The sequence below is a fragment of the Hylaeus volcanicus genome, chromosome 6 (assembly GCF_026283585.1).
Source record: "Hylaeus volcanicus isolate JK05 chromosome 6, UHH_iyHylVolc1.0_haploid, whole genome shotgun sequence".
NCBI classification, from domain to species: Eukaryota; Metazoa; Arthropoda; class Insecta; order Hymenoptera; family Colletidae; genus Hylaeus; species Hylaeus volcanicus.
Window position 1 is genome coordinate 6,841,077 of NC_071981.1, and position 11,315 is coordinate 6,852,391.

General features: G+C 37.7%; 1 long non-coding RNA gene across 1 annotated transcript; it reads right to left on the reverse strand.

Moving 5' to 3' along the window:
• Window positions 1-6,185: 6,185 nt before the first annotated feature.
• Window positions 6,186-7,949, reverse strand: LOC128878354 (uncharacterized). Its single transcript, XR_008457394.1, has 3 exons — window positions 7,879-7,949; window positions 6,588-6,829; window positions 6,186-6,522 (listed from the first exon to the last, which is right to left on the reverse strand). It is a non-coding gene; the product is annotated as an uncharacterized LOC128878354 (long non-coding RNA).
• Window positions 7,950-11,315: the final 3,366 nt, after the last annotated feature.

Sequence of the window (11,315 nt, forward strand, 5' to 3'; positions counted from 1 at the left end):
TCGATTTTTTTTTCCATCTCTTGTTTATTATTACTCTTAATCGACGATTTGCACAACCGCGTTATTACTCAATCTCCTTTATGTTACTTTTATACATTTTCCTGTGCGGCTCTTTCCAGCCGTTCACTCTGCTGTTGTACATATTCATCACTTTCTATCTTTGCTTCGAGTACTGTTGCACTTATCATGCATTTATACTCATTTTGTTCTATACATCATACGTCACTTCGTTTCTTTTCCTTTATCAGTGACGATATATAACTCATACGCAATCATGTATGTTATTAGTAATAACTTATTACGTATAAAATAAATGTTTAGATATTCTAGAATATTCTATAAAATATTATGTTAATTACTCCAGGTGTCATTCACGTTTGGATTGCATCTGAACACTAATCCTGACGAGAAAACCTCGTTACTTATCTGATATTTTTTGTCGAAGCCTTTTACTCCCCGCGAGACTGTTTTAACCATTCACGATTTCTTCACTCCGTTTACATTACCTCCGCGTAATTATACTGGTCAATTTAAATTATTCTTCGACTAATAAGTCAGACAGTTTATTATTTTTCTCCGTATCCATCATTAACTTGTTCAGCTGATCTACACAATTCATTAGCATATGCAATCAGGTTTTCCTACGCCTCAATAATTCACTTCTTACTCTTCACTTTCCTCGCCACTCTTCATTTCGTACTGCATACGCTCAATATTGGTCCATTAAGCTTGATAAACTATTCGCAAACTTGTTCCTTTGTTCGTTGGACCCATCTGTACGATTTCATCTTAATAATAAATTAATTACGATCAGTCACGTAATCTATAAAAATTTCTTTGGAAAATATTCAGTCTGAAATTTATTATCGGGTATTATTTTCGTGAATGATGTCGTCGTATCGAGACGACCGATTCTTTTGCGAAATTACGTGCGTAATAAAACGTTGGTTGCTCGGAGGAATTTCGCTTGAAAAGCGATTCCTTCGAACGGGAAGGCACTCCCACGGTTTTCTGGAGTCACGAACGCGCTTTCACGCGATATCTGCACAGCCCCAATAAAGATAGACGTTTTTTTCCGTCTACTACCGAGAAACATTGCTTCTAGGCGCATAAACACGAACTCAGCCGCACCTGACTGATCCTAGTCGACGTTGACAACGTTCTACGGAGAACAAAGAGCGCACTCGTTAGATTTTCACAGGGAAAGAGTACCGTAATTGAAATTCGCAAACTAACGTCGTTTGAAGCCTATCCGACTCGACGGTGACAACGTTCTATGGAACAAAGAACGCACTTGTTGAGATCTTCGCAGGGAAAGAATACCGTAGTTGAAAATGGGAAACATCATTCTGAGTAAAATTTTTTAATGAATTATACAGCTTCATTGATCACCTGTATATGTAAAAGAAGAATGGAAACCTCTCTCTCGTGCATTCATTTTATAAACTAAACATAATTCGTTAGATTTCCACAAGTAAAAAGTACCACAATTAAAATTCATAAAATGACAGCATTCTAAGTAAAATTTTGTAATGAATTCTATAGCTTTTATAATTAGATCCATGCACAAGGTTAGTTGCTTGTGAACTATTGCAGTATGCACGTGTCATATAGATATAAGTCTTATTGTTTTCTCTTTTGAACATTTTTCAAAAATTGTATGTTGTATTATAACACTGTACTATGATGTATTAGGGTGTATTATTCTGTATTATGCTATTTTATGCTGTTCTGTGCTGCTCTATGCTGTACTGTCGTCTGTTACAATACTGTATTATGCTGTTCTATCCTGTATTATTTTGTATTATACTTGTTGGATATAGGGTAAATTTGTATTTTGAGGTTAGGTTAAGAAGGTGCTGCCATCTAGTTTATATTCCACATGCTGTACTATTCTGTATTATTCTGCATCATGCTATATTATTTTGTCTTATACTGCATTATTTTGCATAATTCTGTATTCTACTGTATCTATACATGGAATAACAGAATTTCTTGAGATCGCTAACTATCCAGCAGTTGGTGAAAATCTATGGAGCACTCGTCCTCTCGAGAGCAGTTGGAAAAGTCGAGATCAAGAGAGGTGACATTCCGGTTTTGAAAGAGGCTTTTGTGACGTCCAAGGTTGGACAGAAGAGGGAACAGAGAGTTGCTGATGGTTCGAGGCTCTCTGACGATGTCCTGTAATTAGTACCCGTGCTGAATACTCGGCGCACAGAAAGGGCCCATTGAGAAATCCACTTTGCATAAGCGTGAATTTCAATCATCGCGGTGGAAGGAATAAATTTCGCGCGTGTCATTGTGACGGCCGAGTGAATCGACAAATATTTGCAAATATATGCTACGCGGTGTGCGCGGTTGTTTCAAGGACCGCCGCGATAAGAAACTTCATTATTGCGCGTCATTTTGCTTTCCTAGCTATTGTAGAATACCAGTTGGCTACCATTTCCTTCATACCTTAGAACCATTCACGTCATCTACTTCAGAATCATCAGTTTGCAATATTGCTTCGGTTCTAGTTTAATGCAACTTCATTTATTTTGTAGGAAATATTTTTTCATTAAAATTGCGTTCATTTATTCGAATTCATCACTTTATAATGCACTTCAGAATCTTTAGTTTGTCATCTTGCAATATTGCTAGTACTGTCTGAGAGGGTTTGATGTATTTATTTTGGCAGCAGGGAGGGGCAATATTGCTTACAGTTAATGTCTGAGTAGGTTTGGGATAGTATTTGGTAGAGTTTGAATTGGAGTTTTCCTACGTAAAAAGCATCTTTTCAGATTCAAGAATATGCGAATATCTAATTCACCGAGTACCGACATAAACTATTGTCTAAATCATTTTGTAATTGCTCGAAAAATGGCGACGAAACAAAATTAAATAAATCTTTATCATTCCCGATATATTTTTATCAATGACGTGAAAATTAGAAATGTTCGAAGGTAACACTTTATCATTTCATAGGATTCGAATAAATTCCAGGCCGGAGACTATGCCGCCGCGCGCGAAAGTGTAGGAAAGAAAATGAAATTCGCGGCGTAGAAATTTAAATTGAAAATTTAATGCAAGACCGCGACGGTTGGTTTATGGCAGTAAAAATAAAACAGACTGGTTTTATGGAATCCCGAGTGTCTTCGATGGTATCCTGTAATTAACTCGTGATGGATGCCGCGCGTGGAGAAAACAAAACCCATCGAGGTATCTGATTTGCATAAGTATGAATTTTAATCTTTATTAAGGGTCGGCATTTAAATGGGGACGCGCGTGTGCATAGTTTCTTTCTTTTTAATGGCGGCGCGCCACGGTAGCCGGGAACATGTGCAGTGACATTAAGATCAGTTTGTCCGGTAGATTTTCATCCGGAGGATCATTCGCGAATGCCTCCTTCGATACTGTGTGTTTATACTTGCGCACTTGCAGGCAACGTTGAAGTCTAATTTAAATAAAGAGTTACTTTATTGATGATGGTTATCGATGGACTGCGAATGCATTCATTTATTTATTTATGGTGAAATTTGAGTGCGCAAGAAACTATAAAATGCAGACAGTATTCAATAATATAAACAAATATATGTTTCCCTAGTAAGATAAGTTTCTTTTTAGATTTAGTTTGTGGAGGAACGTTTGCAAGGATTTTATTTTGCATAAAGATACGTAGCCTAGTTATCGACGTCTTCATTTTTCCCGAAGGATTAAATTTTGTCAGTATACAATGGGTTATTTTAATACCTAGACGTATTACAAATGATACTAATTTATATTCGACTAACGTAGTCAATTATGCACGCCCGATGATTCATTACGTAGAGGACGATACATAATACATGTCATTTCTTAACAATGACTTAAAAATCGTTGAGTAATCGTAATGGCATTGAAACTGTCACAGAGGCTGTTGATGTATTGACCTAATTACTCTGACTGTCTCTCAGACGACTAATGGCGACTTGGGTTAATTAGACGTGATATTTTTGGATCCACTAATACCTTTTGCTCACTGCTCCAAAGAATATTACTTCTTACTCCTTGAGATAGAAAAATAATATTTTAAATGAGAAGAAAGTTTAGAATGAATTTGAAGAGGAAAGTATCGAGAATAGATCATGCCAGAAATCTTGTTTTCTCTTGAAATTTACTTAATTCTAATTATAAAATATTGTTTAGAATGTAACAGTCTCAAGGAGCAAGAAAAATAATATTCTTCGTTGTGCTAGACTTCTTCACAACAAAAGTCCTTACAAGAGGTTACGGTTAAACAGACCTTCTGGTATATTCCATTCTCCACACTTTTCTCTTCAAATTCATTCTCAACTTTCAAAATTATTTTTGTTAATTCCCAAGTGAGAAGCATTGTCACCCATACATATATGTAGGTGACGTTGCAATCAACGTGTTTAAAGTATTACTCGATTAAAAAAGGCGGAATCAGTAACTTGCAAATGGAAACTACCCCAAAAACCAAAGGGCAGGGTCTGCAACAACTCTTGAAGGAATCGTGTCAGTGACAGGTGGAAATACAAAATTTGAATCCTGAGGCGCAATCAGTCGTCTGCAACTATTCCACCAACCGATGAACAGGGATTGCATCGAATCCAAGAGGAATCGTGTCAGCGACACACTAGATCTATAAAATTTGAGTCATCTGTCGCCCGCAAATGGAACTACTCCAAAACCGCAGGACAGCAACAAATCCAAGAAGAATCTTGTCAACGACCGGTGGAGCTACAAAATTTGACTCCATTTCAATCCAGAGACGCGATCAGTCGCCTCCAAGTAGGAACTACTCCACCAACCGCAGGACAGCAACGAATCCAAAAGGAATCGTGTCAGCCACATGTGGTGATACAAAATTTGAATCTTGAGGCGCAATCAATCGCCTGCAACTACTCCACCAACCGATGAACATTAATTGCAACGAATCCAAGAGGAATCGTGTCAACGACAGGTGTATCTACAAAATCGCATGGTTCATGATCGACCCGGAGTAGAATATGGGGCACGTCACGACGCGTCCATAGGTGCAACTAACGAGCGATAAACAACAATAAATTCCTGCCGCGTAGGATCGGTGGTCGCCGGCTCTCTGGATGTAATTTCAATGATCCCTGGCACACCGGCTCGGCGTAAACGTGCCCACGAAGCTGATGCATAAGTACCTATAAATATGACACGCCGGGGCCCGCGGTAACGTTGCATATTAAATTACATTCTTAAGCAGCAGCCGGCGCGCACGAGAGGGCAGCATCAAGTCAGCGGGCCTGATTAAACGCAACCGAGCCGACTGGATTCAGCAACGGGAACGAGAGGGATGACGGACAGGGAGGGCACGGACAGCAAAGGGAAAGGGAGACCTCTCTTCTGGGCATTCCTGAGCGTTTCAGTTCGCCGCGAGTCGTTGTTCCAGGCTGGGGAGCCACCACCGGAGGCTGGCGATGCTAATTATTCTGGTTCATGCGAGCAATTTGTCGAGTACCGGGGGAGCGTATATTTAATAGCCCCGGGGCACCTAGGGCCCAGGGGTATTTACATCTGTAGCGAATACCACGGCCGTAATGCGAAACGTCGGGAATTATCCTGGGATTATGGGCCTAGCAGTATTTGCTCGCGCTCATCCGGTGTCGTTGCTGAAAAGGATCCGCCTTGGATGTACAACATTGGGATTATCCGTGCGGATTCGATCGTTTTCGTACACGGTGTAAGAAAGATAGGTGAACCGACTACGCTACGCCCTCCACAAAATTGCTGTGATCTTAAAGAAAAGATCATTTTGAAAGTTAATTGTCAAAGAATATGAATTTAAATGAAATACTTCATATTCAACTTCATACACTTCAACTTCAAATAAGTACAACGATATATTTTTAATTCTGTAGTTGTGGGAAATAAGAAAAATAATTTTGAAAGTTGACTGTCAAAGAAAATGAATTTAAATGAAATACTTCAACTTCATACACTTCAACTTCAAATAAGTACAACGATATATTTTTAATTGTGTACTTGTGGGAACTAACAAAAATAACTTTGAAAGTTTAATATAAAAGAAAATGAAATATTTGAATTTTAATAAAATTACCAAATAAATACCACAATAAATGTTTGATTATATAGTCTGCAATACTTCCCAAACAAAATTTAGTCACAATAAAAATTTTCGTGAGTATTAGCATAGCAATCAACGTGTTAATAAATAAACTTCATTTACTAAAATTAAAATGCTGGTAACATTCAGCATGAATACTTGGTAAACAATATAAACGGTTTCTATAAAACCTTGTCAAAATTTGAAATGAGTCAAAGTGACCGTGTTCCGTGAACCTAGTGTTAATCAGATGCTATTATAATAATTTATCTCTACTACTTCCTCATACTTCAATTTAAGAGGACACCAAATCCTCTCGCACATCCTCAAACTGTACATTGCCGTAGGAAGGTACATAATTCAGTTGACATTGTTGAAACAATTTTATCGTAGATGAAAGCGATTCACTTCTATAATAAACTTCAGGAAGTTCACAGGAGCTGAAAAGCGAGGTTGGAAAGATTATAGCCAGTCGAGGCTTAAAGTTGTTGCAATTTCTAGTTACCTCGTAATTACGTTATGTATAAAACGACACGTTACGTCGTGGACTATCAGGATAACAATTTTCCACATTTTCTACGCGTTCCTTGGGCTAGAACGACGTAAAACGTTCCGCCAGAAGCGAGGCGCCGTAATGATACGTTGCACGCTGTGTGTTTGGGGCATTGATGACTTCATGTTGTATCGATAAAGCGCGGCTCTTAGGAAACATGGCTCCTTCGCGGGCTCCTTGAATTAAACATCACTCTAAACAGGAATCAATTTGGTTTGTAATCTGTAGAACACTAAAATGACTGAAATTTATTTTTAATAAAAATTGTAAAACGATGTTGATCAGGAACTGAATGAAACTTTATTTTAGATTTAAGATTTTGGTTCAGAATCTGTTTATATTCCTGAAACTGAATGAAATTTAATTTTAGATTTAATTTTAGGCTTCCTTGGTTCAAGATGTCTTTATATTCCTGAAACTGAATGAAAAGGTGTAGCAGGATAAGGATAGGCAATCGGCCATTTTCGACCATTTTTCCTTAACTTTATTATTTTTTTTCTCGGTTACTATTTCAGATATTTAAATTCTGCAAAAACGAAAATATTCGTACTTATAAACTGCATCTCATATATTTTTCTCAAGGTATTTTTTGAATTATTGAGGGCAGAAAATAAATAATTTATTTTTTTCGGGTGGTAATTGCAAACAACCCTGTGAGTGACACCTACCAAAAAAAATCAGCAATGATGATCGGTTATTTAGGTGACACATATAAAAGTTTCAGAACGATTGGGGTCCTGGAACATGGTTAAATAATTAAAAAGAAACACAAATCCCATGCGTTTCCCCGTGCAATGGGCTGAAGGAGATTGAGACAATGTATGTCAGACACACTACGCGTATCGTTACAGCTATCTCTTGGTTGATCATCCGATTTCTAAACGTTAACAATTTGAAATCAAACACGTAAACGATTCGGAAGCCATGAATATTGCAAGAAATTAAATTCGCTTCTTCTGATATTACTTGAAACATTTATATTCAAAGGAATAAAGTACCATCAATCCGGCGATAAATACAGCAGCACCCGACGCATCGTCTCATTTGTAAATCCAATAAGTCGCGTTTCTCCCAAGAACTTCCGTGCCTGGAATAATTCTTTGGACCACCTCGACATTTCTACATTCACACCAGGTAGACCTCATCAGAGATAAGAAGTCGCATTTCATGACGTACGTTGAAATGCTTTGGGACTGGTAGAAAGAATGATTTTTACAAATAACGGCGATCAAATTTAATATACCTGTCCTGAGAAATCGTCCAGGCTTGGTCCTTTGCAAGTAATAGTTCTTCAGGAACGTTGCAGAAGGTCACAGGTCAAACCTCATCTAAATTAGACGACAATAAAAATTATAAGGACACCATAAAATGACCATAAATTTTGTATTATTTATGTACTTTACGCTAATTATTCCGTTTCGTTAGAAATAAGACATCAGATCATTAGATTAGACAAAAATAGAACAAATTATCAAGACATCACTAGACTCCGAATTTTTATGCATTTATAGGAAGTTTGAATGTGCAAAAAAAAATACAAAATGCACACAATGTGCAAGAACGTAAAAATAATGAAAGTAAAGTTCACAGTATAGTATTTGCAGGATAAACTAAATTCCTACTTCAATTTTTGTAGGTACGTTTGCAAATATTTTATATTGCATAAAGATCCGCAGTCTAGAGATCACAAACTGTTCATTAATTTCGTATCATTGATGTACACTCGGATAATTAACCATTTGTCATTAGAAATACGACATCGGATCATTAGATTAGACAAAAATAGAACAAATTATAAGGATATCACAAACTGATTATAAATTTCATATCATTGATGTACTCTCTGATAATTATCCCACTGTCATTATAAACAAAGCATTAGATTAGACAAATGTAGGATAATTACCCATTTGTCATTAGAAATACGACATCAGATCATTAGATTAGACAAAAATAGAATAAGTTATAAAGACATCCACGAAACTGATCATAAATTTCATACAATTTACGTACTCTCTGATAATTACCCATTTGTCATTAGAAATACGACATCAGACCATCAGATTAGACAAAAATAGACCAAGTTATAAAGACATCCACGAAACTGATCATAAATTTCATATAATTTACGTACTCTCTAATTACCCATTTGTCATTAGAAACAAGACACTAAATCATCTTATACACATCTTAGAGGCTCGATCAAAGTATTTTGGCACGGAAGACACATAAATTTTCTCATGCTCCACGGTGGTCCTGTGCCAGTGAAATTCGGTATTCGAGGGACATCGCGTCGACAGCACGTGCCGATTCGCGCGAGTATCGATCACGGAGTAGGAAATCGATTAATCGAGGAGCAGACTTACGCGAAACCCAGTGCACCTCGGTCACGCCCTACTCATCCCAGAAAAGGGAGTGGTTATGTTAATGCCCAGATCCAGTCGTACTTTGCGACACTTTGTATCCCGACATGCTTATCACGTCACATGCTTTCATGAATCGTATCTTTGTTCAGCCAATGTCCGTCAAGTTTATCCATACAGTCAGATGCAAAAGTTAGTGGTATTCTACACAGTGGAGTATCATAAATGGAAAGTTAGTGTGAGTGTTAACTTGCCGATTTGGGATCCGGAAAATTTTTGAAGGAGGATGAAACGAAATTGAAATTTAAGCTACTAGTTTACCTTCTGTACTTTTCAGTAAGGGATATAAATTCTTTCCATTGTATAGGATTTATGGATCCTATCGTATTATACAGAGTGTCCCAAAATTAGTGTAAGAACCGGAAGTGGGGGGTAGCTGAAACAATTTTGAACCACAATTTTCTTTGCATATATTAGAGATATTATTCTTAATATATAGGTGACAGAGATGTTCTCTAAGGAACCACGAAATTAATTCTGAAGACCAGGTGTTAAAGAAATTAAATCCAGGCAGGATTCGTGGATCTTTATAGGAGTATAAATATACAAGGTGTCCTGGAATTAGTATAAGAAGTGAAGATGGGGTGGTAGCTGAGACGTTTCTGAACAAAAATTCCCTTTGCGAAAATGTAGTATAGTGCTTCGTTTTTGAATTATTAACGAAAAACCACCGTCCAATCACAGCGCCCGAGTAGCGCGCGCTCAGGCCAGGTTGGGACGTAACCAGCTGCGCGCGAGCGCAAGTCGGGTGCTTCGATTGGTCTGTAGTTTTTCGTTAATAATTCAAAAACGAAGTACCATCCGACATTTTTGCAAAGGAACTTCTGGTTCAGAATCGTCTCAGCTACCATCCCATTTCCGGTAATTCTGGGACACCCTGTATAAGGAGCATGAAATTTATGCTACTAGTTTACCTTCCGCACCTTCCCTATCAAGTAATGATAACATAACAGTAAGCAATATTAATTTTCCACGTCGTAGAAAATTCTTTATGTACCCTCCACCTTTATTGAATCCATCAAATCTATTATCGATACTTAAACAAAATGACTTTAAAAGAAAATCGAGGCCGTTCACGTCTCAACGCTATCGTTCCTCTACTCTATAACCTTATCAACATCAATTCCAAGCAATATCCCGTGCGGCGTTCGTTTTTCGAAAAAAATGCTTATGGAAATTTATTTGATACATAAACTCACCGGTCGAGGCATCGCGCGCGGGACAGACGTTCGCTCATATCGTATTCCGTACCCTCTCCATGCCCGCAGCGAGTCGTACGCAGATGAAACGTGATGCAGATTGTTGTAGCGCTGCATCTTCGTTCGACGTAAAAGAATAAGGACGAAATGACTCGTAAAGGGAGGTTGCGCATTTCGCGGCAGTACATACAACAGCGTCAGCTAAACGTCTACCCCAGCGGCCAGATAAGCGGGAAGACAGCGATGAAACGAGACGAAGAGGATAGACGAAGACGAAGACGTCCACTGGAAGATCGAAACTGCGGAGCCTTGAGGTGTGACCGTAATTCACAATTGATGATCAGCGAGCGGGATCTAGATCTCTCTATCAATAATAAAAAGCCGCTCGTCGAGGGTATCGAGAGCCAGAGGAATGATAACTTCATATTGTAACAGGCGTTCTTCGTTCTCGGTTGTGAAATTATGAGGACGAGGATTATAACCCTTTGAGCTCGAGGCATTTTTCTATAGAATCAAATCCAGTCCATTTTTAACCGACTTTGAAAAGGAGGAGGTTACTCAATTCGACATGTATATATTTTTTTTTTTATAATAAATTTCAGTGAAACCAAAAACTCTACTTCGAAGAAAAATATCTACGAACGTTCATGACTCGATGTATTATTATTTCAATTAATAATTAGTTGTATTCTGATGTAAGTGAATTTGAAATTGTACGTTCACAAAATTACTTTTAAATTACATATGTCGCCCTAGAGGCGCCATCCGAAACAAACGAAACTATTGGAGGTACAATCAGGTACAAACGAAATGCTATCGTTTTCTATAAAAAAAAATTAATTTTTGAAAAGTCGGGTGCCAAGTTCACATAGCTGCCATCCGAACGAAAAAGGGTTAAGACGATGAAAACCTTTCTTGGGGTCGGTTTAAGTAGATGAATTTGTGCTTGGTGAATTCATCAGGAAAATCTTTTCTTTGTTACGTTAATTACTAAGCAGGGAAGCTTGGTATACATACAGAAATCATTTTAGGAAGTTATTACGCTTGCAGTTTATCTA